The 26368-nt window shown below is 43.4% G+C and overlaps 1 long non-coding RNA gene across 1 annotated transcript in view; it reads right to left on the reverse strand.

Moving 5' to 3' along the window:
* Positions 1 to 7596: 7596 nt before the first annotated feature.
* The window catches only part of LOC148221442 (uncharacterized), an 85051-nt gene continuing 66279 nt past the window's right edge, over positions 7597 to 26368 (reverse strand). Inside the window, exons 3-4 of the long non-coding RNA XR_015808054.1 lie at positions 11289 to 11340; positions 7597 to 8179 (exon numbers count right to left, since the gene is read on the reverse strand). This is a non-coding gene — a long non-coding RNA (uncharacterized LOC148221442). The remainder of the gene's footprint in view (positions 8180 to 11288; positions 11341 to 26368) is intronic.

Genomic DNA, 26368 nt, shown 5'->3' on the forward strand with positions numbered 1-26368 from the left:
GTCCCCAGCAAGGTGCTGACTCACCCAAGGGCTGCCAGCGACAGAGGCTTTCCTTAAAAACTCCGTGCTTTTAAAAGCAGATGAATAATGAACTGGAAGCCACATTTCTGCAGCTCAATGGTGACATCCAGTGACTGGCTCCCTTATTCCCAGGTGTGCACTCCACAGGGGCAGGCTGGCTCTGCTCCTTGGCTATGGGCATGGCTCACATGTCTCCTGCAATCACATCATGTTCGTGCTGGAAAATACTTAAAAACGAAATCCCTGTTCGGATTTGCATAATCATTTAATTGCAGGGCCTCACATCTCTTTTGTTGCCACTGAGCAGCTCGGTGCAGCCAGCCACACGCTCCCAGCCCTACTGTACCTGGAGAAGGGTTTAACTCTGTTATTGAAGCAATTCCAGCCTTTCAGCAGGAATTTCACCAGCAGCAGCTGACAGGAAACTTCCCTGAGACCTGAAGTGATCTGAAATACTTTATAGGCAAGGCTGGAAGTTGTTTTTTTGCAGTCACACCATGAGGATGTGGAGTTTTTGTTGGGGCTGTCCTGGGCTGTTTGGGCAGAGGAAAAAAAGGGAGGAAAGGCAGAGGAAAGAGGTGAAGTGTTGGAAAGGGGCAGAAAAAACCAGGCATGAAAAGAAAATTGATGGAATCACAGGGAATAGCAAAGAAAAGAGGAGGGAAAAAAAAGAAAAAAAAGAAAGAAAATGTGTGGAGGGGAAGGTATCAAAGGAGGCTGAGGAAGAAGCAGAGATGAGGAGGAGGAGGAGGAGGAGGAAGAGCTGTCCTGGTCTCAGGCAGAAATGGTGTCATTAAGGGAACTCAGTGCAGAAGGGATGGCGTGTGCTGAATAACTCTGTCAGTGCAGCAGCACCCGGCTCTCCACGCTGATAAATGTCACATGTCTTTGCTGACACTTGATAAAGGTTCTGTCTATCAGCAGTGCCAGCCAGCAGGGCCAGCTGCCTCCAGCTTAACCTTCATCACTGCTCTTTCAAAGAGGAGTCCCAGAATTTTCCTCTGTTTCACCACTCCCTCTTCCCAGCCCATTCACCCTGCTCACCTCAGTGCTTTCTGGCACTCAGCTTAAAAAAAGACCAAAAGCAGCAGAAATAAAACTGACTTAGCCAACCAAGGAGAGACAGTCTGGGGCTGGGCTCGTCCAAGCAAGGCTCTCAAGTAGGATGGAAAACATGGAAAAATCGTGGAAATGTTAAAACAATAGGGGAAAATTATGAAAATAAATAATCTCACCCTTTAAGCAAGGCTTGCAGCTAATGAGTCATTGAGCCAGGCAGTTCCTCAGTCAGTGTTAAAAGATGGGTGCTGATTTACACCACAAGGATTTGGCCCTTGTCCTGAATTAACCCCAGCTGGCAACAAAGAGCCACAGAGCTGCTCACTCCATCCCCTCCTACCAGGGTGGGATTGGGAGAATTGGAAAAAAAAATAATAACTCATGGGTTAAGATAAGAACAGTTTAAGAACTGAAACAAAGTAAAATATGATAAAAGTACTAATAATGCTAATACTGCTGCTAATAATAACGAAAAAGAGAAGGATTAAGACCCAAGGGAAACAAGTGCTGCCCAACACAACTGCTCATCTCCCCCTGCCCAGTGCCCACCCCATCCCTGAGCAGTATCAGCCCCTTCCAGAAAATCCCCTCAGATTCTCTACTGGACAAGAAGCTCTGGGGTGTGGAATGTCCCTTTGGATAGTTTGGGTCAGCTGTCCTGGCCATTCTCCCTCCCAGCTTCTTATGAACCTCCTCATTGGCAGAGCATGAAATGCTGAAAAGTCCTGGATTTAGGGAATCTACAGCAATCAAACTATCAGTTTGTTATCAATATTCTTCTCATATTGTATCCAAAATGCAGCACTGGCCCAGCTACTAAGAAGAAAATTAACTCTGTCCCAACCAATGTCTCATGTGCCCACGAGAGGAGAGGGACATGGTGACAAAGGCACTGAAAGACCAGGTCAATTAAACTGTCATTATATACTTAAATAAACTTTGGATTGGCTCTGAGAGCACTGGGAAGTAACTAGAGTCATAATACTTCCCATGGGGAGGCCTAAACATCTTTTAAAAATGCAAACATTCTAAGCCATAATTGGAAAGTGCAGCCTGGCCACATTATTAACTTCGTTCTGGAGGTGAAACCAAAAAGGGAAGGTTATTTGTCTAAGGTGAAAAATCAGCAAAAAGCCCAAGTGCAAAAATAGTAAAGCAGCTGGCCAGCCTGGAATCAGGAGAGGCAGCAACATCTGAGCTGCACAACAACATGAACCAATACAAACCACCTGAATTGCAGCTATTCAGGAAGTGAATTATTCAGAGAGGATAAGAATAAATCACACATTAGTACATCAGGTTAATATGGCAGCAAATAACAGGAGAACAGGGTTATTTAGGATATATATAAATTCTTGTCAAGTGAGGTAATTTTTTTTTTTCTCCCTCTGGGCTCAATGAGACAAACATTCAGTCAGTTCTGAGTATCTGAGCATCAACAATGTATTGACAGCTTGGAGGGAACTCAAAGAACATCTTCAGAGATGATTTAGGGACTGGAGGGATTGATTTACAAGGAAAGATTTTATGCTCTAAGTGGAATAGATTCATCTCTACTATAATTCCATTGATGTCAAAGGGCCAAGTTTGCCCTCAATTACAAGAGTGTAGATGTGGCAAAACTTCACTGGACTAAAAATGTAAGGTCGTGATTAGGGAAAAAAATGGAAAAGAAATATTGTTAGATTCTGGACATAGCACTGTGGAGAAACAGTAGAAACTCCAGTGCTTGTGGCATTAAAAATTAACCAAGATAATAGTATTGAACAATATTGTACAGAGACCTGCAGTGACAAGGGAAATAAAAATACATAAGTGCTATTTCCCCATATTTTTATTACGATGATGATTACTGTTATATGAAAGCAGGAATCCACATCTGAAATTAACTGCCTATTGGCCCTTTTAAACATAACATGTTTTAATATAGACAGAATATACCAGGGGAAAATCCATCTTTGGCAGAGCCCGAGAAAATAAAGATGGTTTTTAAAGTATGTAATGGATAAAGCAAATCTAACAAAAGTATCAACCTGTTCCAATATACATCAGCCAGGGCTGGTAAGGCAGAGATGACAAACTGTTAACAAGGATGGAAAAAGGGAATTCTATTCAATATCAGTTTGTAAACTGCAGTGTGAACAGACGGCTCTGAGGAAAGGTTTTAGAGGATGCCTGGAGTGAGCTTGAGGTTGATTTGTAATTTGAAGTATGAATCACAGAATCACCAAGTTTTGAAAAGGTCCCCAAAACCATTGAGCTCAGCCTTTGACTGATGCCCACCTTGTCCCCAGCCCAGAGCACTCAGTGCCACGTCCAGACATTCCTTGGACACCTCCAGGGATGGGCACTCCAAACCTCCCTGGGCAGCCCCTGCCAATGCCTGAACAGCCTTTTAGTGAGGAAATTCCTCCCAATATCCAACCTGAACCTCCTCTGGCACAGCTTGAGACAATGTCCTCAGTGTCCTGTCACTTGCCATCAGGAAGAGGAGACCAGTCCTCACCTGGCTCCACCCTCCTGTCAGGGAGCTGGAGAGAGTGAGGAGGTCTCCCCTGATCTTCCTTTCTCCAGGCTAAACGAATCCAGCTTCCCTAGCTACACCTCACAGGACTTACAAGCTGCTGTAGTCCTCTGGAATCCCAGAATTTCCCAATAGGTTGTTTGCTGTAGGAGGGAAGAGCTATTATCCCTACTCTTTTATCTCTGAGACAAAAATAACATCTCTAGCAGGAAAAAAAAAAAAGGTGATTATTTTTTGGAGAAGCAAGAGGACCTGAGCAGGTTTCAGAGTTTTTTGTGTCTAGGTTTAGAAATAAATCAAGGCAGCTGATGTGCACAGAGTGTGAGGAGGAAGTGAGGCACGGGAATAGTTGTGTCTATCACAATCGAGATCTGGAAGATAAGAGGCATCAAAATTCTATCAAAAAGACAGAATTTGCTTTCAAGCAACTCTGTGTATGAGCATCCCCTCTGACTGCAGGGGTAGGACCTCTTCCAGAAGGAAGAATCCACAAGTGCTAAATTCAGTCCTGGAAACAGATGAGCTATTGCTCCCCCCTACCCCACCCAGCTCTCCAGGAATGTAAAACAGGGCTGGGGATGGTCACAGCCCCACTCCCCTGGCCAGGGGCTGTTAAGCAAGGTTGATAAAGAGAAGTTCTAAAAAATTGTGCACTAACTGTAAAATAAGGTCTTTCAAGGAAGTGCAGAATGAAAAAGGAGAGGGAAGAGAAGACCAGGCTTACAGGGCATGGAGATCCCCACAGAGAGAGGATGAATCAGCTGAAAGACTTCGGCAAACAACCAGCTGAGAAGTTGGTTTTGCTGGGACACCACCTTTGAACTGAAAACTGCTGATGGCAAGGAAGGTGAAGAAATCACTTAAGTTCACCAGGAGATGAACAACTGCTTTTATAGGCCAGTCTGGGTACTTTAAATCAAAATGAAGAGAAGTTTGGAAGATATCTAACCCATAAATAAAAATAAAAGTCATAAATAACATGAGAGTTACAGGTAACAGGATGGTCTGATAACAATGTGACATTAAAATTAAAACTCGCTGTATGGGATTACAAGTTACTTTGGATTGCTAATTTATCCTGACATAAATGCAGTGAAAATAATGGAAGAGCTAATAGAGGAACCAATTAATAAAGAATTAAGGGATAGGAATAGAATTAATGACTGTCAACATGATTTTATGGAAAATAGGTTTTATCAAATAAGCCTGATTTAATTATTTGGGGAGATTCCAAGTTGAACTGATAATCACATTGATGGGCTTGGCTTCAGCAAAGCCTCTCTGACTCAGTATCATAAAATGTTTTGATTCTAAAAGTTAGAGCTACACTAATAGAAAATAGACTAAACAGATTAAAAACAGACTAAACTTGGTGAGTTCAGCAAGAACGAATTAATGGGGCTTTAGCACAAACATTTTCTCCTTGGGAAATTTCTATGTATACACATAATTGCAGTGGGTACTATGAAACACCTCCAGCAAAGACCCCCAAATTAGTATCACTATAAACTCACTCTTGCCAAAATGTGTCAATGCAGCAAAGTTTGAGGAAGTGGCACGAGGGGGAACTTCTAGGTACTTCCAGACTGTGTTGGATTTGTCTGACAGGTCCATTTAATAGAATATCCAACCATGGTAGGGGCTGGTCTGGTGTCCACATTCAGAGCTGACCTGGGATGATGAGTGAGGAGATATGAAATAGACTGGGACACAAAATCCTGACACTCCAGATCCCCTTTTCTTCTTTTCCCTGGATGCCACTGCAATGTCCCTTGTGCTGCTGGAGGAAACTGCCTGAAATCTGAATTCTGAATTGGCTGATGTCTGCTCTTATTTTTCCAGTGCCATCTCCCACTGCCTGCCCTTAGATCCCCATGGTCTGGTTAAACCCCTGGCACCTGCTGACAGTCACACCTTTGCCAACCCTATCCATGAGTGTGTTTAACCCAGAACCTTTTAACTTTGATAGGGGTTATTATAACTCAAAGCCTTCTCCCTTATGTTCTTCTAGATCACATCCTAAATAATTCTCTATGCTCAAACAGCAGAAGCAGCCCACTAGTTTCTAGAATCCATACAATCAGAGACCTTTCTGAGGGTGTTTTTCTATCTTTCCCTTTTGCCCTCCTGGTAGATCTCTGTCAGGTTCTATAATAAGTGAAATCCCAAACAAAAAACAAGTACATATATTTCTCCCCCTCGTTTCCAGATCCCCACCCACAAATAAGTGGAATGCTTTTAGTGCACTTAGTGTTCTCAGATTATGTTAAAATATACCAAACATACACTGTTCTAGTCTTTCATGAAAACTTTAAATTGCTATTTCTGGGCTCAATTCAACCCTTGCCTCATTCTGTGATAAAAGGACTTAAAAGCACTGTTCTAGAATAGAATAGGCTTTGGGGTTTTTTATAGCATCTTTCACGTTCCCAGTATCCCAAAGGGCTTTACAAAGCACTGATGTGGAGACTGGAAGTACAGTAAGTGTAGGCAAATGCAGCATCCATTATGTGTTCAGGGATGGCTCATGCACCCAGCACCCAGCCTTATGTAACAGCAGAGGGGCAGGAAAGGGAGTGGAGCATCACTTGGACACCAAAATCCCTTTAATGGGCCACAGGGATGGCTGGGAGGCTGGAGGAGTAGGTGGAGGAAAGCAGGAGAGGCAGGAAAGCGTGGCTGGGGAGTTGCAGGTGCTGTGTTTGAAGCAGTCAGTGGCACTGATGTGCTTGGGGAGGCTGTACCTGGGAGAAATTGGGATATGGGAGCGTTTCTGGGCTGGTGGGGGCAATCAGCACCTGGGTGTGGGGACACCCTTGCTGGATAAAGGGTTAAGGGTGGGGGTAGGGTGTGGGAGAGCCACAATGAGATGGGAATCCTGCATTTGCTGCGTGCTGTGGAAGGGAAATCAGCAGAAAGGGGATGCACAGTCCTGTGTCTGAATCGTGTGCAGGTTATTTGTGTGTCCGAGCAAGAGATGGGGTGATAAATGATTCCCCCTGCACGGCAGGAGAAGGATTGCTCTGCAGACACGCATTGTCCCTGAGGTACATGGAAACAACTTCTCACACATAAACTCAAACTGCTTCACAGCCAAACCAACGGCCTGAGCTGATGAGCAGCCAGGTGGCCACGGTGACAGCCAGTGACAGGGAGGAGTTTCAGGTGTGTGAACATCTTGGGCACGGGTTACTCCAGGAACAAGAATCATGTCCTAGAGCTGCACCCACCCACACAGGGGAGGCCTCTCTGCCCAGGGCACCCAGAAGGTCACAGCTCTTCACCCAAAGGGAAACTCAGGGACACCCAGAAGGAAAATAATCCTCACCCAGGGGTGGGAGGGCTCCCAGGGCCGGGGACTCTCCAGAGATCTATCCCAGTCCCCAAGGGTGGCTCTCACAGAACTGCTGCTCTGAGGAAAACCACATAAAATAAAAAGGAGCTTCCAGCACGGTCTGTGCACCACCAGGTCAGGCTCGTGGCCACCCACGTTCACAGCCCAGGGAATAGAAGAAAATATAAAGCAAGCAAAACTGCTTCCTGCAGAGCACATGGCACAGAATAGGACAGGTCTGTTTGGAACTGGCTGTGGGACTGCTTGATGTTTGCATCAGACTGATTCAGAAAGAACACAAATCATTTTACTTCCACTCAGTCCTTTGTTCCTTTCAAAGTCTGGCTTTTTAGGGACTTGACATTAAAAATAAATGAGAATTTCCCGCCAAAGAATTTTTTTTTCCACAGTGCATCACAAGGCATTCATTTAAATTTAGAATATTTTAAAGATGTAAACACCTAATGGACATAACTTACTGTGATAGAAATGGATTTCTGTTTTAATGTAGATTTTTCACTAGAAAAGGAGATTAAATCAAATTGGGGATAAAAACAGTCCACAAAGCACTTTGTAACCTCTCCTTAAACACAAACAAAACAAAAGAATAAATTTTAAACACTCCCTCTTCTGTCTTTTTTCTGAAGAGCTGTGGACCAAGTCGCGCTATGAGGTGGTGAGGACAGAGAAGACTTGAGTCAGAAATAATAAATAATAACGCCCTGCAATGGCATGGAGGTTAGGGTATAAGTCAGGAGAAACTGGTGCAGGAGGCAGAGACACCATCATGGCTTTTCACAGGGGATAAAAACTTTATTTCAGATGGAAGGGTAGGGAGTTTTTATGTTATAGCTCACTATAACTAAGAGAGGTGGTAAAGCTTTCCTACATGGAACCAGAGATCAGCAATGCACAAATGGAAAATATCACACCACACTTCCATGCCACATCCTTGTGTTGCTCCCTCCCTAACCCCCAACAGGACTTGTTTTTGAGCAGAACTCTGCAAAAGAAATTTGGGGTTGTGAGGTTTGTAAAGCCTGTGCTTGTTCTTGCATGTAAAAACCATCCAGATGTTCAGCTGCAGCTCCTCCACGGGGCTCCACATGGCATTTGCTTCACTCCTGGATATCCCATGAATTATAGAGAAGGGTTTGCTGCAGGCCAGAGAGAACAAGTGTCTGTAATGCTGCTGGAGCCCTGGCTTCCCATGGATGCCTGGGAGAGGAGCAGCTCAGTCCCTGTGAGAGAGAAAGGAACGACAGGGAGGATGACACAGCTCCGAGGGAACTTCTGCCAGGCATCCTTGCACAGCCAGAGTGTTACAACACTCAGTTAAAGGAGATCTCAGCAATCCAGTGACACTTCAGCAGAAAGATTTCAGCAGACCATCCTGCTCTTCTGTGAGCCTGCAGGCATCACTGAATGGCCTGGGTTGGAAGGGACCTTCAAGGCCATCCCATCCCACCCCTGCCATGGCAGGGACCCCTCCCACTGTCCCAGGCTGCTCCAAGCCCCAATGTCCAACCTGGCCTTGGGCACTGCCAGGGATCCAGGGGCAGCCACAGCTGCTCTGGGCACCCTGTGCCAGGGCCTCACCACTCTCACAAGGAAGATTTTTTTTCTCAATCTCTAATTTGGAAGCAAGCCTTGCCCATCCTGCCTTTCCCAGCACAGTTTTCTGTCTCTCCCAGGCTGCATCCCAGCCTTTGCTCCAGCCATCAACTACAGAGCAGGTGGGCTGCTCATGGTTTGCCTGTGCTTGGGGTGGGTGACAGCAAAGGCAACTTCTGAGCAGGAGAAAAAGATTAAAGAGTAGGAAAACAGCAACATTCCTATCTTAAAGGACTGGTGGACAGCAAGCAGATAAGCATAAAAGCAAGAAAATGTCTCCAGACTAAAGTAAATAGTAAGCTCTAAAAATCTACCTCTAAGAGATTATGTAGGTGGAACTTTACAAAAGAAATCTCTGGGTTTACCCCAGTGTGAGCCATTGCTTTGAATCGTTTGCCAGGCACTCCAAAGTTTAATATCAGCTTTTGATACAGTATTTTTCTAAAGTGATTCTGAAGATTATATAGAGGGAAAAGGTAAAAATAAACCTGAATGGGAGGGTTTTGTTACAAAACCAGTATTAAAGCCTGACAGAAAAGTCATGAATGCCTTGGTTAAGAATGAAACCCTGGCAGGATTGGATATAATTTCTTACCTTGCAAAGTTTTAGTGAACTGTCTAAAATACCAATGTGCTGCTGCCGAGATAGGCAGATGGAAAGAAGCTGATAAGCCAGAGACAAAGGAAATATCTTCAAATAACCTTTCAGAGAGACATCATTTAATGAACAAAGCAAAGAGATGGGCTTGGAGCAAAGCACTGAACCAAATACCTGTTGGAGAACAACACAAAGGGGCTGTTTCACAAAGAATTTGGAGATGTTGCAATTTGCTCAAATTTCCTTAAAAATTACCCATGACAGATCGGAGAGGGCGGGAAAAAAAGCATGAGAAAATGGACTTCTAACAGTGCCAGTAGCTGATGGAGATCTAATAACCTGGCTTTTCTGGATGAGTGGCTAGAAAAGATCTCATCTTTTCTTCACTTCTAGAACCAAAAATAACACTTTATAACTGACAGTTTTCAAAACAGTTTTGAAATGAATGGACCTTCGTTAAACAGGGATCTCTCTGTGGAGATACTTTTTTTTTTTCTGAGTGGTTGAAATCAGCTCCCCCTCATATTTGTGCAAAACCAGGCCCTGTAGACCCTGTGTGCAGCAAGTGGGAACTAATACAGGTCGAATGATTTTAGTGCCACTGATTTATGCTGGCTAAAAATCTGGCTTCATTTCTCCACTGTCCTAAGTTTATAGATTTTTCACTCTGCACATTAGATTTTTCCTGCAGTAACAACTGAAAGATGAAACTTAAGCAGAGTTGGACGGAGACATGGGTAAAGCATAAAATTTGTGGGATTTGCAAAGGACATAAAAGCCCATTTACCCCCAGGTTATGCCATTGAAATGGGCTGCAGTCTCTGGAAAGAGACATTTTTTCTTGCAAATACTTTAGTTTGACTGCTCCAGCTAAGGAAGACACTTAAATATGAAGTAAACTCAGGTGGAATAAGCTATACCAGAACCTGTAATATACCTACAGAGGAGATCTCCATCCCCAAAACCAGGTACATTTCCCTCCTGTGCCCTCCCTGCCCCTTGTGCGCTTCACCAGCTGCCCCTCAGAATAAAGTAATAAAAATTCAAATGAGTTTTCAGGAAAATATACCTGTGGAGGGGAGACACCTCCTGTCACTTTAATAACACACCAGGTTAATAATATTAAATCACTGGAGGCCAAGGAAATGTCACTGGAAATATTTAAAGCTTCCCACTCAGGAGTGATGAGACTTTAAAGCAGCTGGGAAAGAAGCAGAACTGGGTAGGAAGGATTGGTGAGGCTGATCCTGGCCAGCAGGGAAAAGCAATTTTGCAGGGCTTGGCTTCTCATTTAAGGGCTATATAATATATTAAGAAAATAAAAGCTTATATAATGCTGGAAGTGAAATACATGCTGGTGAAAAGGGGCAGACAGCTCTGCAGTCCCCAGCTTATCCACCAAACCAGCACAAGAAGACAAGAGTGGGGCCAGTTTTAACCTTTTGCTGTCCCAGAGATTGTTCCTCAATTAATGTCAGAAGTGAGGATTTTACTGACATGAAAATCATCATGCTTATTTGAACTGTCCATACTCTGGCTTGGGTTTGTACCACACCTTGATCCACCTGGGCATTTTATTGAGGGAACCAGTCTTAAAACAAACCCAGCAATCCAAAATACACAAACCTCTCCTAAAGACAGATGGACAGCACAAGTTTAAGGCTGGCTGGGATTGCTAGAATGATACAAAGCTTTTTGGCAGAGCTGTGGGATTTGTGTCACTTAAAAAAAATACTATTTCAATTTTTTTTTTATTGATCCACAGATATAACTGGGTAGTGTAAGTGGCCAGATCCTTAGCTCAGGAAAAAAAAAAACCAAAACAAAACCTTTCCCTGGAGTTGTTCTGATTTATACCAGCTAAAGGTAAAATCCTCTGCCACTGAGGATAATCCACATTTGTTTGGTTCTCGAGTTTGCTGGACAAATGATTCAGAAAGAAGAGGGACTGAAGCAGGATTGTGATTTGAAGGACCCTTGTATCTCCTGCTGCTCCCAGCTCTGCTTCTCTTCCCATCAGAAGGAAGCCTGGAGCACCAGTGTTGCTTATTCAGACTCCAGATTTTCAGGCAAAACCTTATCCTTAAAAAGCCTCCCACCATCCCAGTGTGCTCAGACTCCATAAATGCAACTCTTACCTGGTGTAGTGACAAAGCCCCATATAGGGATTGGAAGTGTTGTCCCCAAAACCTAAAAATGGTGATGAAGAGAAATATTATGACAAATGAGAGATTTCAAAGCCTAAAATAAAGAGATTCCAGTCCATGTTGATCCTTCCTTGGCTGGCATCACACAGAGTCGTGCCAGCCACCTCCCGACCTCAGTGGAAAGAAATCTCCACACCAGAAGGAAAACTGGCAAATATAACTCCAGCCTTAAAAAAAACCACCAAAACAAAACACTCTCTGGAGCCCAAATCACCAGGTCTGATTGCTGCACCAGGCCAAATGATTAGAAACTAAACCAAACAGAATTAGTGAACACATGGGCAGCACATCATTCTTTGGGAAGAGTCAATACAGCAGTTGTAGAGTGAAGTCATCTCTCACAAATCATTCCAGGCTCTTCTAAGTGATTAAGGAATATATCAATAAGGATGATTGAGTCAATGCAGTGCTCAGAAATTAAAAAACAAAACAAACTTCTCATGGTGACATCTCAAAGCTCTTAAAGCAACTCTGAGCTCATGGGATGAGAGAAGTTTTCTTGTTAAATCACCTTAAAAGCCAGGAATAAACATGTTTAACATATTCATAAATGGGCTGGAAAAGAGGGTTCATAGAAAGAAGATGAAGTTTGTGGAAAACACAAAATAACTGAGCATAGTCAAATCTGAACCTGACTGAGAATCACAGAATACTCCTGAGATAAGGAGTCAGTAATGACAAATGAAATTCAGTGTTTGATGAGTGCTAAGTAATGTACACAGGGAAAATAAGCCAAACATTTCCAGTCAGGAATGGGATCTTGGAGTTATCATAATTGCTTCTATAACATGCTACTTCAGTGCTCAGAAATGCTCAGAAAGGCCAATAAAATGCAGGACGTGCTGGAATGTCAGAGAGAGAAAAGGACACGAGGCACAGTGGTCACACATCCCCTTCCCTGGGGGTACAACACAGGGACCAAGTCCTCTGAGCTCTCCACCATGCTCTGCTTCCCAGGAAATATTGCACCTTGCCATGATCCCAGCAACAAAGCAACGCTTGTTTATGCAACCTAAACATTGAAAAGAGGCTTTGTACCCACTGGTCTTTTCCCTGTGCTGTTGTGTGTCACAGCAGCACCCTGCTGGCATGAGCCACAAGGTGCCACCAGCACCAGTGGCAATTTTCATCATAATGGGCCAGATTCTCTGCAGGCAAAATCAATGGCATTCCCTCTGGATCAATAGTGAGGGGCCAGTTTGCATCACATCAGGAGGCTGCAAAATAAAAGTGATGCTGGACATTTCATGAAATGAGTTTTCCATTGTATCTGAGGACTGAAGAACAGGATCAGGTGGGTTTCATGTTCATCAAAACATGGCAAATAAGCTTTTATTCGGTGTAATACAGACATTTCTTTCAGTGAAAGAAAAAAACAAAAACTCTACTAGCTTTTGTTTATTTGATGTTTCCCCTCCCTACTCAGCCCCAGAAGAGAAAATAAGCTGATAAAGTCTATAATAGCACTAACACATGTATCAACAATACTGACATGTTTTCAGTTGAATTTTCAGTTCATTCTATTTTCCATCTCACAATGGAATTCAGTTCAATTGAAAGATTCAATAGTAATGGGAAATAAGCTCTGGAAATTGCATAATCTACTTCTCAAAGACCCAGGAATTAACAAACAAACATAGAGAACACACACAAACCTAAAGGACCCACATTCTGTAAAGATGTAATAAGTCAATTAAATTCATGCACAATGTGATTCTTGGCTGATGGGAGAACACAAAGAGAGAGGTCAGATTCTGTTTTCAAAAAGAAGCCTCATGAAAAGGAAAGCAAATGGAAATGTCATTATTGAACATTATGATGAGAGATGAAAGGAGTCTCGTCCAAAAAAAAAAAAAAAAAGCTCCAAGGAGGTGAAATGTAAATTGTTCAGATAGGAAGCAAATGAAAGGAGATGTGATAAGGTCAGTGATGAGCAAACATGGGGGAGAGCTGCAACTCAGGTTCAGATGATAACAGTAATAAATACAAGAGGGCCTGAGTCCAGAGCAGGTAGAAATCAGCACAGTTTCATCCCCTTCAGTGGGGCTGCACAGATTCACACCCACTGAGTCCTGCTCACCACAGCACTCAGTGTTCAGGCTGCTCTTTCATCTATTGCCACCGTGCACAAATTATTGTCTTCACCCACAGAGGGACAAAGGCACTGGTTACAAAGGCCTTGGGGAGTTTCAATTTTTCTTCTAAAGGTAGATGTGTATTTTGGTTGTTACAGGATGCTGCTGAAAGCCAGAGCCAAGCCATCTCCAAACAAAACCGAATACCTGGAACCTCTAGAGATAAGATTTGCCCCAAAACAGGTGTTGTCCAGATGCCTAAAGGAGTCAGAGGATTTGTCCATACAGCACAACTCAGGGCCACAGAACACTGGTTAAGATCCCTCATTGAAATGGCTTAAATATGGATTTTAAAAGTCCAGTATTAGTCCAGTGGGAATGCCTAAGAGCTTTCAAGGACAGGCACTGAAATGATTTTCTTCCATAAGAAAACACCCATGTTTAGAAATGTTTATGCCTAGGAAAGGGTTCGATTAGATCAAAATGGGGAATTTTGAGTTATGACTGCCTAATTATAAGTTGACAGACACACCTATGATAGCTGCAGGAATTCTGGGTGTGGGGACTGCTGAGAGGGGATTCCTAAACTGCATTTCCTGCTCTGTTCCAGGGCTCCTGGTAGCAGCTACATGTGAAATAAAATCCCTGCAGAGACATCATTTTCCTAGACAAGTTAATCATTCCACAAGGGCACTCCTTCCCCTCGCCATGAACTGGAGCACAGCTCCTGAACTCGGCTCCAAACTGGTTGCCACTCATTTGTGAGGAGGAAATCCCTGGGCTTGGCACAGGCAGGTTTGTTTAATATGTGGAGCTCCAAGAGATGCAGTGGGATGGAAGGGTCTCAGTGGACTCTCGTCATCATCAAATGTAGGATGATAGTTAATTAGCTGGGATGTCTCTCTGTGCCCGGGAGAGCAGCCATTCAAGCCTGACAGAGATAACTTGTCTGAGAGGCAAGTAATCCTGATAAATGGAGCTCCAGAAAAGGACAGCACAAATTAGAGAGGCAGGAGCAGTATCTCTCCATGTGAGATTAGGAATTTTGATCCCCCTTCTCCCACTGTGTAAGTGAACACTGAGACTCCAGCTGGGCTGAAGAGATATTTGGTGCTCTCATCCTCACTGACTGCACCATCACTGACCCTCAACATCCACAGATAACCCTGCAGGAACAAGGGACATCAAAAAGTGCTTCTGCCTGCTATGTTACAACACACATATAAAAAATAAACCATTAAAAAAAATATGGTTTTTTTTAATAGAAGTTATCTATAAATGGTCAATATCTGTGACAGCCTGATCCTTTCTGTGGTCCCCAGGACTGGAAGGACGTGGACATCTTGGAGAGAGCCCAGAGGAGGAAACAAAGTTTATCAGAGCATGAAACAGTTCTGCTGTGAGGAAAGGATGGGGCAATTGGGATTGCTCAGCCTGGAGAAGAGAAGGCTCTGAGATGACCTGACTGTGATCTTCCAGTACCTAAAGAGAACCTAAAGAAAGATGGAGAGAGTCTGTTTACAGCTCCTGGAGGGACAGGACAAGGGGATGGCCTCAAACTGACAAAGAGCAGGTTTAGATGTGATAACAAAAAAAGGCTCTTTGCCATGAGGGTGGTGAGGCCCTGGCACAGGGTGTCCCATCCCTGGAAATGCCCAAGGCCAGGCTGGATGGAGCTCTGAGCCATCTGGTCCAGTGGAAGAAGTCCCTGGCCATGGCAGGGTTTGGAACCAGGGGAGCTGTAAGATCCCTTCACACCAAACCCATTCCATAATTCCCTTAGAGGTCTCTGAGTGAGTGCAAATGCCCTACCACAGGCACCAGCAATTAAAAATTACATCCCTTGGCTGCTACATACCAAACCCAGAAACAACAACCCTTTAATTGTGCCAGAAACACTTCAATCAAACATCCTACAGGGATTTGTTTACCACTGATGATGAAACTCCACAAAAAAACTCCTCAAAACCTGACACGTGTATCCCAGCCCAGCCATGAATAAAGATGCTTTCCAAATCTGGGCTGCAATTTGTGAAACCTGCTGAGCAGAAAGGTGTTCTGTGAGATATTATTATTAGGAATTTTATAAAACTTTGAAGGTTATTATTGCTCCAGATTAGGTCAAAATGTTTAATTATGAAGAGAGAGAAGGTTTCTGGGCTTTTCAAAGGGTAGGAGCCTTTATTGATTTTATTAGTCAAAGAAGGTGATAATTTTTACCTTAATAACCAGAGAGCAATTTCTCCCTTAAACAGTGATTATAAAATACTAACGGAAATACCACGGAAAAGTCTGAGGAAGGTCACTCTTTTTTTCTTATTTTTTGTAATCAATCTTGGTCTATCAAAGTCTGCAGAAATACAGCAATAATCTAAGTGGAATTGTGGACACTTCTGAACTTTGGGCAGATGTGGCAATGCCTTCACTGCTAATTGAGGCAGGATGAAATGGAAGCCTCTGGTTGGATGAGGTAGAATTGTCTGCTCAGGGGCTGCAGACATGGTCAGCTACCTGAGGTGTTTTTAAATGGCTCCAGGACTTCTGCTGAGTGCCTGTGGAAGCTTCTGGATAAGGGGGCAGGTGGAGACTGGGCAGGAATGACACCAAACCAACTGAGCAGCCAGGTGGGGTTCACCTTTGGGGGCTCCAGTTTTGGGGTTTTTGTGGGGGTTACACAGGGGGGAAGGAAGATGGGATAGTGTGCTGGGACTTGTCCCAAGGTGCCTGGGACATCATCCTGCACTGGGAGCTTGTGGTGCCCCTGAGACCTCCCTGCACAGCTGGAGAGTCGGGAACAGCTGGAAGCAATGCCAAGAATTCCAGGTCCACTGTGCCATGGGCTACCAGACCATGATGGCTCATCCACAGCTGGCTCTGGGTTTCATTTTTATTTTAACTTCAGACAGGAGCTGCCTCAGTGAAAGAGGGCAGAGGTTCAGGCAGCCCAGCAACCCCTTCAGCAGCCCAGCTTTGCTGCCCTGCCCAAGAAACCCTGTGGAAAACCATCCCAGGACATCCTGTGCACCCAGCACATCTCTGCCCTCAATTAGCAGCTGCTTTATAAGCCCAAAGCATGACATCCTCCATCCTTCATGCATTTTTTATTTTCTCTAATAGAATTTCCCATTATTCATATGAATCTCTAATCCTTTTGTGAATCCTCCAAGGCTCTCAGCTTCAATAACGTCTGTGGCATTGAGTGCCACGTGTTAATTATGTGCTGTGTAGGAAAAGTATTTCTTACTATCAGTTTTAAATCATTTGCTTTAAAAAAATAATTTAATGGTTATACCAAGCATAATGGAATATAGGACTGCAGAGATAGGGCATATCTTGCCTTAAAAATTAATTATGGTTTTCTGAACACTGGGAAACTGAGGCATGAAAGGGCACAGTGGAAAAATTGGTCATTTGCTGCTAAAGATAGAGCCTAGGAGTTCTGCTTCTTATATTTTTTTTCCCCTACACATAAAGAATAAATATATTTTGCCTTATAAAGGAAGGTGATTTAGACATCTCAAGTTTTCTTGTTCATTTTAAGGAACAATCCCTTTGTTTTGCACTCAGAAAGAAAAAGAAATAATAGTAAAAAAAAAGGATTCTTATCTGACAGAGAGACTGTCTTAGAAGAAATGTCAGGGATCAGATTCCACCAAATCAAGTTTTCTGTGATCCACAGGGAACACAAGGTAAACTTCTGGAAAACAAAAGACTAACATTGAAACTACTGGGAATTCTCTGTGCTGGACAGGATTAAAGTCATTCTGCCTCTTCTATTGCCAGCAATCCCTGAGAGGAGATTCGATTCTCACTCACCATAAATAACTTTATATATTTTACTTGCTAATATTACTGGGGTGGTGTGATGAACAAATTTGTGCAAAATGTATCCTATTTACCAACGTGTTGAGAAAAGGCTCAAGGATAAAATAACCTCCCCCCTCCAAAAAAAACCCTATACCTCATCCACATGTAGAAAATAGCTGAGGACAGGGAATTACTCTCCTGCTGCTTCTCGCTCATGTGTTGTATATAATGATTTCTGGAAACATTTTTATCATGCAGGGATAAAGGAGATGGAAAATAATCATCCTTACTTATCTAAGTATGGTATTTCGATGACCCTTGTCACCCCTGCATTGACTACCTCCACACTTTTTGGAGAATTTTTTATACTCTGAAAATCCCATGATGCAAGAGATTGTTGACAGACCCAAGTTACAGGAAAAAACAGGAGAGAAGAGGTGACTTATTCAAGATTAGAGAGATCTGCAGCAGTGCAGAATCCTGAACCCAGGTCACCAGGATTTAACTCACTGCTCTGTGTACTTCTGTAGCCTCCCTTATTGACCCAGGCTTATAACCTGTCTCATCTATCTATAAAGCAAGGATTTATTAGGACAGGGAAATGTCTCAGCAAATGCCACACTCTACCCAAGAAACCTTTCCTGTTGGAAGTGATATAAGGTAAGATCATGAAAACAGGCAGTTGTATTTCTTTTTCAGCCCCAAATGGGTTGATTTTAATTGCAGCAAGAATGGCATGGGTGGGAGTGCCATCAGTCCCAGCTTGGGTGGTCACACATCCCAGTCAGATGAAATGTTTGATGGAGAGGATTGTTGACAGAGGTTTCTGAAGATTCAGTGGCCACTGAGTATCATCTCTTCTTAGTAAAGAAGAAAGACTTTGAGAAGAGCTAGAATATAGAACGGAGGAATTGAAATAGTTTTGAGTCTCCTGATTTAAAAATGCACAAGTCCCACATGGATATAGGCACAATATCACTGCATCAAATGTTCTGCAGGGCCTTCTCAATCCTTACTCACACAACATCTTTCCCTTGTTTACAGTTTAATTTAAATTAATGTTTTAATTTTTCAAACGAGCAGTGGCATTGTTTATGAATGCATTACCGTTGAATAATCACTCTTGAATATCAATTAACTTCAGCAATTTCAAACTACAAAGCCCTTGCAGTCAAAAGCCTGTGCTTGCAGAAACAGATTTGTTTAAAACCACCAAATTCCATCAAGTTCTCAGCTGTCAACAGCAATCAGGATTTGCAAGGAGCTGTATTCCAGATGAGGATTCTGATGGGATATAGAGTCTGCAGAGCAGTGGGTCAGTACAGAAGCAGAAAATGTCTCACACCACCCAAACGTGACCCCAATGACAATTGGATGCTTTCAGGGTCTGTGGTGGGGTGGGACAGGATGTAGGGACAGTTACAAGGTGGGGAATGAGAAATTTGGATTTGGAATTGGAATTAATTCTGTTTTCCAATTAGAAATTTGAAGTAAAATTACAGGAAAATGGCAAGAAAAAGGGCTTGACACCACACAGCACAGGATCTGCCTGGTAGGAACCAAAATGAGTCTATCATATTCCCATTGTGCAAGAAAAAATTATCAGGGTGACAGCTCAAAACTCATGAGTCCCAGGCTGGGGGTGCAGCAGTGCAGCTGAACTTTAACTCATGCTGACAAAAGGGAGCTGTGAAATTCAGTGAAGCTCCTGGCTGAGACCCAGCCTCAGGGAAGAAGCATGACCTGTGATGGAGCTCTCTGGTGGTTTGGGATTTTTTGGGTTTTTTTGGTGGTGGTGGTTGTTGGCTTTGGGGTTTTTTTTCCCCCACCTAGATGGAAGTCTTGATTTCCATGGAATTCCTACTGGATGGATTGTGCTGCACATGGAGCTGAGCAGGGACACAGCTGGGGTGGCTCTGGGGACACATGTGCCACACAACTCCTGTCCTTGGGGCTCCTTCTTGCTCTCAGCTTCCCCTGCAGCTCTGGCAGGTGGAGCTGGGACACTGACCAGCCCTTGGACAGGGTTTTTCCTTTGGGGACCTTTCCTTTGCACTTCCCAGCATGCAAACCATTAAAAAAATTATATTTATTTAAAAATAAAACCATTCCAGCTGCTGGGGGACTCCCCAGAGCACCAAGAGCTCAGCCACAGAAAAGCCTAAGCCAAGGAAATCACAAGTTGTATTCTGTGGCCACCATTTCCACAATCCCAAATTAGTTCAGCTCCTCACATCCTGCTCCTGAGGAAGACACGAGCTGTGTGTGAGTGCCTCAGCCTGCCTCACAGGGGCCCAGCTAACAAATGGAGGCTGCAATATTTCAATCAATAGGGAAAAAGAAAAAGAAGAAATGAAGCAGTCAGGGAAGACAGAGACATTATTGATGCTTCTATTACTGCCTGAAATTGGTCACTGTGGAGAAAAACAAGTAGCCACAAAGTGGACTTGGCCTGACCTTTTGCTCCCCAGCAGGCAGCAGATTGGTCATTCTGGTCACTGCCAGTGAAAAATGAGGCTGAAATCTTCTTTTAGTGGATGAGGGACCAGTGCTCAGTCCCCACAGCAGGAGCGAATTCACAGGTCAAGGGGGAAGCTGTAACCCTCACTGTGGGCTCCAGAGAGATTCCCACATCACACATTAGGACAGGGAATGCAGGATTGATTTGCTGCTTAACATGAGTGGTGTGTGCTCAAATGTGAGCAGACAGACTCCTCTGACAGGGAGAGGAGTTTGGGAGTGATGGACAAACCAGAGCAGGGAAAGCTGAGTGACCAGAGTGCAGTGAGCCAGGGGAGCCTCCAGCCAGGCAGGAAAATGGTGAAGAACAGGATGAAGAAAGCACAGAGAGGAATTTTCACTACACAGTACTGAGATGTGGCAAAGTAAACCGAGGCAGGAACCTATACAAATTCAACAGGAAGGACAAACTTAGGACTGGCCCACAGGGCAGAGAATCTCGAATATCAATTCTGTACAAACTCTTCTACCAACTTCCCTATGGCCTTGGATAAAGACTTTCTCACTCCCACAGAAGCTATAAGAATGCTTTCCTTGTCCCCCTCAGGGACACTACACACCCTGAGGCATGTCCAGAGGGAGGATTGATATCTTCTGGACACAGGTCAGAAAGTGGAAAGAGAAGATTTTCCAGCAGCAGAGCAAACCTCGTGTGTGTAAGGCCAGTTGGAATTGGGCAGGCAGCTGCAGGAGACCCCACCTTGGTGTGGAGGAGAGCAGAGGAGAGCTGGAGGAATAAGAACAAACACAGAGTAGGAGAAGCTTTGCCAAGTGGGGAGCTGCTGGCCTGGAGGAAGGGACACCCTCTTCTGCCAGACCAGAGTGATGCAAGGAGAAGGAGGATGATTTGTGTATCCCAAGGGATGTGCTGGCACATGACAAACTGGCAGACAATAAGCAAACAAATAAATAATACTTTACCCTAAAAGATGGTAAAAACTCATGAAGTAGTGTATGCGATTTCTTGGTACAGACATGGAAATTTCACATGGAGAAATTAATTTTTTTTTCCAGTGTATTTTGATTTTGTCATACCTGCATATTCTACAGCCTTAAAGATCACAAAGACCCATAATTTAGGCCCACCTGGATGGCTTAGCTCCCATGATAAACTTCAAGAAGCAGCACTTGCCTTCCCATTACCACTGTGAACTGACTTGGGTGGTGAACTCTGATGGAGAACAGACGCCAGAGAAGTGCTTTAAAAGAACAAGTCACAAAGACTCATAATAAACCTGTTTGGATGCACTTTGGGGAATGTAAATCACTTAAATTATTCAAGTGTCGAGCTGTTGGGACTCTGGCAGGTTGAGAGCTGGTGCACTGAAAGCCAAAGCAGCCCAAAGTGAGCAGGACAAGGAAGGAGACAAACATATTTTAAATTCAAGCTGCTCCACATGTGCTGAAGCTTGTAACCATCAACTGCAGCTGTTTGTCTTTACTTAATGAAGGACAGGGCTGAAAGGGTTTGGGCTGCAAGGTGAAGGAAGAAATAAAGATTGGGCAGTAACAGAAGTGAGAGAAGGCAGCAAACCCTGAGTGTGGAGCAGAGTGGATAGAAGGAAGATGTGTATGGCACAGGGGTGATGTGCAGCTTCCTCCTCTATTTTAAATCTGCTATATGTGTAGGAAGGTACTTGAAGAAAGGGGAACATCTTCTACATTTTCCTGGAAATGTAGTAAACTGAAGGAAAAATGGTGAAACACTTAAATCAATTTACTTACCTGAGTATCAGAAAGGGATGGGGTTGGATTCAGGTCTACTCCTCTGCCCAGCTTATGGCTCCTCACCTGCCCATGCCTGCTGGCTGTAATCCAGCTCTTCTGGTATTTAAATGCATTCTTCTAATTAATACCTGAATTTATTAAAGGCCTATTTATTACACCCATTTGTTCTTGCAGCATTGTCCTTTTGATTTAATGGCTCTTTTCCTTCCCTGCTGCTACACCCTGATCTCCTTATATACAACAATCCCTCCTCTCTTTCACCCTTCAGTTTTGCTAAGCTCCTTAGTCAGCTCTTAGAAGAAAAGATCTTCTTTCCCAGACCATAATTTAGTATTCTATTGTTTGAAAAACACCCGTCAAATGTTCATTATTTCCACCTCCTCTTTCCTTGGCAAAAATTCAGAATTCTGAGCAAAACCCGCTGTAGCACTTTTTTATTTTTTTTTCCTGTCTCCTGCTTCCAGCAGCAGCACAAAGACTGACTCAAGTTACTGTGAGGAGCAGCACAGGTAAACTGTGCAAGCAATTCAGGCTATGGGGGAGTTTAATTCTTCCAGCCCACCTGAAACCTTTTTCATTTGCTTTTCAAACACATTTTTAAGCAGCAAATTCTGCCTTTGGAAAAAAAAAAAATAAAAACAAAAAATCCCAAAAAAGCCTGCAGGTAGTATTTGCAAGAAATAGTGTTTATTCATCAAAGTCAATGGGAATTTTTTGGGTTTATACAGCTCAGGTTCTATTCCTTTAGAGCTGGTGCAGTTCAGGGAATATCCAGGCACAGATAAATGCTGGACTTTGTTGATATGATATCTTGTGTCTCTCTGTACTTAAGGGCTTTAGAAATTGATTAACTGGAACCCTTATCAGGAAGGTAACTATTATAATACTCATTTTACTGACGAGGAAAATAGAGCACAAAAAAGCTTAGCGACAGCACAAGGTTACACAGTGAATTAGTGGCAGGAATACTGATTCCATCTCCCTGGCCTGACCATTAGATACACTCCTTTAATCTGAACCTTCCCCCAAGCCCTCTGCCTAATTTTATGTGCTTTATTAAAAAAAAAAAAAAAAAAAAAAAAAAAAAAAAAAAAAAAAAAATTGTCCTGCCTTTCTACATTTTCTGGTCTGGCTGGGAGCTATGGGAGAAACCTTGCCTATAAGAAAAAGTTGGGCTCAGCAATATTTTAAGTATGACAAGGAAAAAAAAAAAAAAAAACTCCCAGAAGGAGCAGATTCTCCTAAGATCTTCAGCCTGAATTTGCAGCTTCAGAGAATTGAGCTAAGCCACGGAATAGCTGGGTGCTTTATATGAAGCAAAGTTCTTAAGGCTTTGCATTCATGCATTATTAGTAGCTTTATTCTATATCTAAGTTACTTATAGGGCTCCTAATTACCACAGGATCTTAATGCCTTGCCTTAATGTGTTTATCCTTGATGCAGCCCAGTGGTGCAAGAGCTGTTGAGCCTCCTGCTCCATGGGCTAATTTTGCAGTGCAGAAGACTGCACAAAATTCAGTTTTTGTGGGGATTTATAAACTGAGTCTTCCTTTACTTCCCCTGCCAAAAGCAGAGCTCGTGCTGCACTTGGGAATTCCTCCATGAGCTCGGCCTTGTGGTACCCAGGCTTTGGGTAAGGGGAGATCAACCTGGTGTGGAGAGGTCCCTGCAATTAGATATTTCAAAGGGAATGTAGATTTTTTTTTTTTTTTTTTTTAATTTTTATTTTCTTCTCTTTGAGGCCTTAATGAGTTGCCTGATTTCACTGGAGAAGTGTGTGGCAGAGGGAATTCCATTGAGGATCATTAAGGTTGGGAAAGACCTCCAAGATCATCGAGTCCACTCTGATTCCCACCTTGTCACCCAGAGCACTGAGTGCCACCTCCAGGGATGGGGAGTCCATCACCCCCCTGGACAGCCTCTCCCAGTATTTCACAACTCCTTATGTGAAGAAATTTCACCACAGTCCTGCCAGCACTTTCCTAGTTTAGCAAAAGTTACAAATCCTGACTGAAATCAGAATGAAATATGAAATAAAACACCAGCAACAGGACTCCTTTTCAGAGCTGAAATGCAGGAAAACTTAAAACAAAAGTTGTGAGACAACAACCTGTGATTTTTCAGGAGCCTGAGAGAAGTTTCTTCTTGCTCTCATCTCCTAGCTCCAGTTTAATCATTAAAATGGATTTATGAGCAGTAGGTGCTCTGGATTGATCACCTGTACAAGGAGCCCATTTCATTGTAGGTTTAGAGATTGCAGCCCTGTGCCAGCAAGGGTTCTGCAGGGCTCTTGGATACCTAAAATGTTGCTGAAATCTTAATCTAGTCCTTTTGCCCAGGAGCAAATTCTACCTGTAATTATTAGGACCAGGAATGCTCACCTAGTCCAGGACTCTGACTACTTGAACATTTGTCTCCATAAGCTTTACACTTTAATAAATAATTTACCCCCAAAATGCACTTAAATTAGATCTATAATTCTACCACGAGGCTCTGGTGGTGTGAGGAGACCTCCTGACTTTGCTCCAATCATTTATAATGCCACCATAAGTCATCAGTGGAATTGCAGCATTCTTATTTATAGCAGTGCTTATATTGTTCCTTATATCGTTTATTATCCTCATTTGGAATGGCCCCAGCTCGTCAGGAGGAAAAGATGCTGCACAGCCACCAGCTTAGGCTATTTCTTAGCACAGAAATGGGGCCTTCCTGAGGAAGCAGAGATGTTATCAGGGAGAGGATGGATATAAATTGCCTGGACATCCTGTCCTCATTTCTGCCAGTCCTACCATTCATTTTGGGGAGGATTAAGGGGATGGCACAGAGCCTGAAGCTTTTGGTGATCTTTTTGCTTCTATTTTCCATCTTGAGGAGGGCACGCTGAACCCCTGACACTGCTCTGACCTGTGAGAAACCTGCTCAGGAAAGGGGACAAGAAATGATCCCATACAGCCACACCCTCCCCTCCCACTCTCCCCCGTTATTCAGGTTAGAGCCAGACCTCTGCAAATACAAATCACATCCTCTTTCCTGCTAGAAGCAGGTTAAAATTAATAAATCAGGGATTTAAAAAAAAATAATAAAAAAGTCAGATTTGAGATCACCCAGGTATCCCCAATGGTTTTTCTTTCCAGATGCATTATGATAATTTTCAATGACATCATCTCACACTATTTTTACCAGAGATTTTTTCCTTTTAATGGGTAGGAGATGAACATGATCTCCAAGGTGGAGGTGGGGGGGAACAGAACCTTGCTTCACTTTATCTCAAACTGTTCATGCAGAATCTAACTTGCAGCAGCTGTTCAGCACGACACACCAGAGTCCAGATAATTAAAAGCACTAAAAAGCAGAGTATTTCAATGGGAAAAGTTGCAAGCACAGCCCCTAAGAAGCCATTGCACTGCCACTGTCCTGTCTTGCCAAGGGCAGTCCTAAAAGGGGGGTAGGACTGGATCATCTTTAACAGTCCCTTCCAACCCAATCTTTTCTATGGTTCTAAATATGTTGGATAAATTCTCTTAAAAGCTTAGGAAAATTCTGTTTTTCTGGTTATTTCCCTGTTGTAACCTTACCTGAATTTGTTCCTGTGCCCATTGGTTTCCTACATCTCAGTCTTGGTGCTGTCAAGTTTCTCACTTCCCAATTTAGCTGTTAACTGTAGGGTTTGGCCTGGACAATTTATTCCCATAAATTACAGGATTGACAGTGATGAGGGCACAGAGCTGCCTCTGCAGACATCCTGGCCTTCCTGGCTCCCAGCATGTGGATTTTGGAGGCTGCTGTGCTGCAGCCCTCAGGGACAACCTGCCAGAGGGAACAGCCCCACTGCCCTGTGGCTCCAAAGGGACCTGTCCCTACCCCTGGTGCTCTCTGCCCCTGTGGGACAGCACCCACCCACTGCTCCCCATCTTTGCAGCCAAATACAATCCACAAAGGAGCAGAGAGCAAAGCTGGAAAAGGATCAGAGCAGCTGGAAGTGGGAATAAAGAAAATGAGGAGGAAGATTTTGCATTTCTGTATTTACATTCCTGCACAGCCCAGCAAGGCAATGATAATGCAGCACAGAGCTGGTGAATATGTCATGAACATTAGTCTGGATTTTGGGACACAGCAGAATCCCACCAGGAGAGAGGGTTTAAATCTTGCAGCAGGAACACAGAAAATAAGTCCTTTTATAACACTCTCTCTTCAGAAAACATATCCACATGTTGGAATCAGAAGGCTTTTCCAGGTTAATTTAATTATACTTTTTCTCTGGAGTTTGAAAACATCAGAGTTGAACTGAGCAGAGCAACCAAACACCCCCTGAAAGTAGCAGCAGTCAGGCCGAGTTTGGGGATTTAATTCTCCTTGCAGAAAAGAAAAAACTCAGGAAGCAGGGGGATATATCTGTGCTGCTGTGTGGAATCATTCATTTTACACTCATCCCCAGCAGCAAGCTGAAGCTTTGCTTAAATAAACAGAGATTGGGGTTTTCAGAGGCAGTTCCCACTTGTCTTCCCATGCAGGCAAACCCCACTGCAGGACACAGGGAGTGTAGGACAGGCTCGGAACAGGAGGATCATCCCCCTTGTTTCTCAGGTTCTCTCGTTAATTGGCTCTTTTGGGTTTTTTCTGTGTATTTTTGGAAAATTAGAAGTCAGACAAGGAAGTGAGGTAAGGAACCAACCCTCACAGAGGGGCTCTGCATTTGTCACTGGGGACAACAGTGTCTAAACAGCTGAAAAAATCAATCCAGAGAGAGCTACAAATGGTGAAGGCTTAGGGAGAAGTTTTTTCTTTTCATATCTTGCTGAATATTGCAAATTTGGTGAACTGAACAAGTGACCATCTGGGATTTTCATGTGGAGGCATACGTCAGTGAAGAGCTATTCAAAT

This window comes from Sturnus vulgaris, chromosome 22 (genome assembly GCF_052056855.1).
Source record: "Sturnus vulgaris isolate bStuVul1 chromosome 22, bStuVul1.hap1, whole genome shotgun sequence".
NCBI classification, from domain to species: Eukaryota; Metazoa; Chordata; class Aves; order Passeriformes; family Sturnidae; genus Sturnus; species Sturnus vulgaris.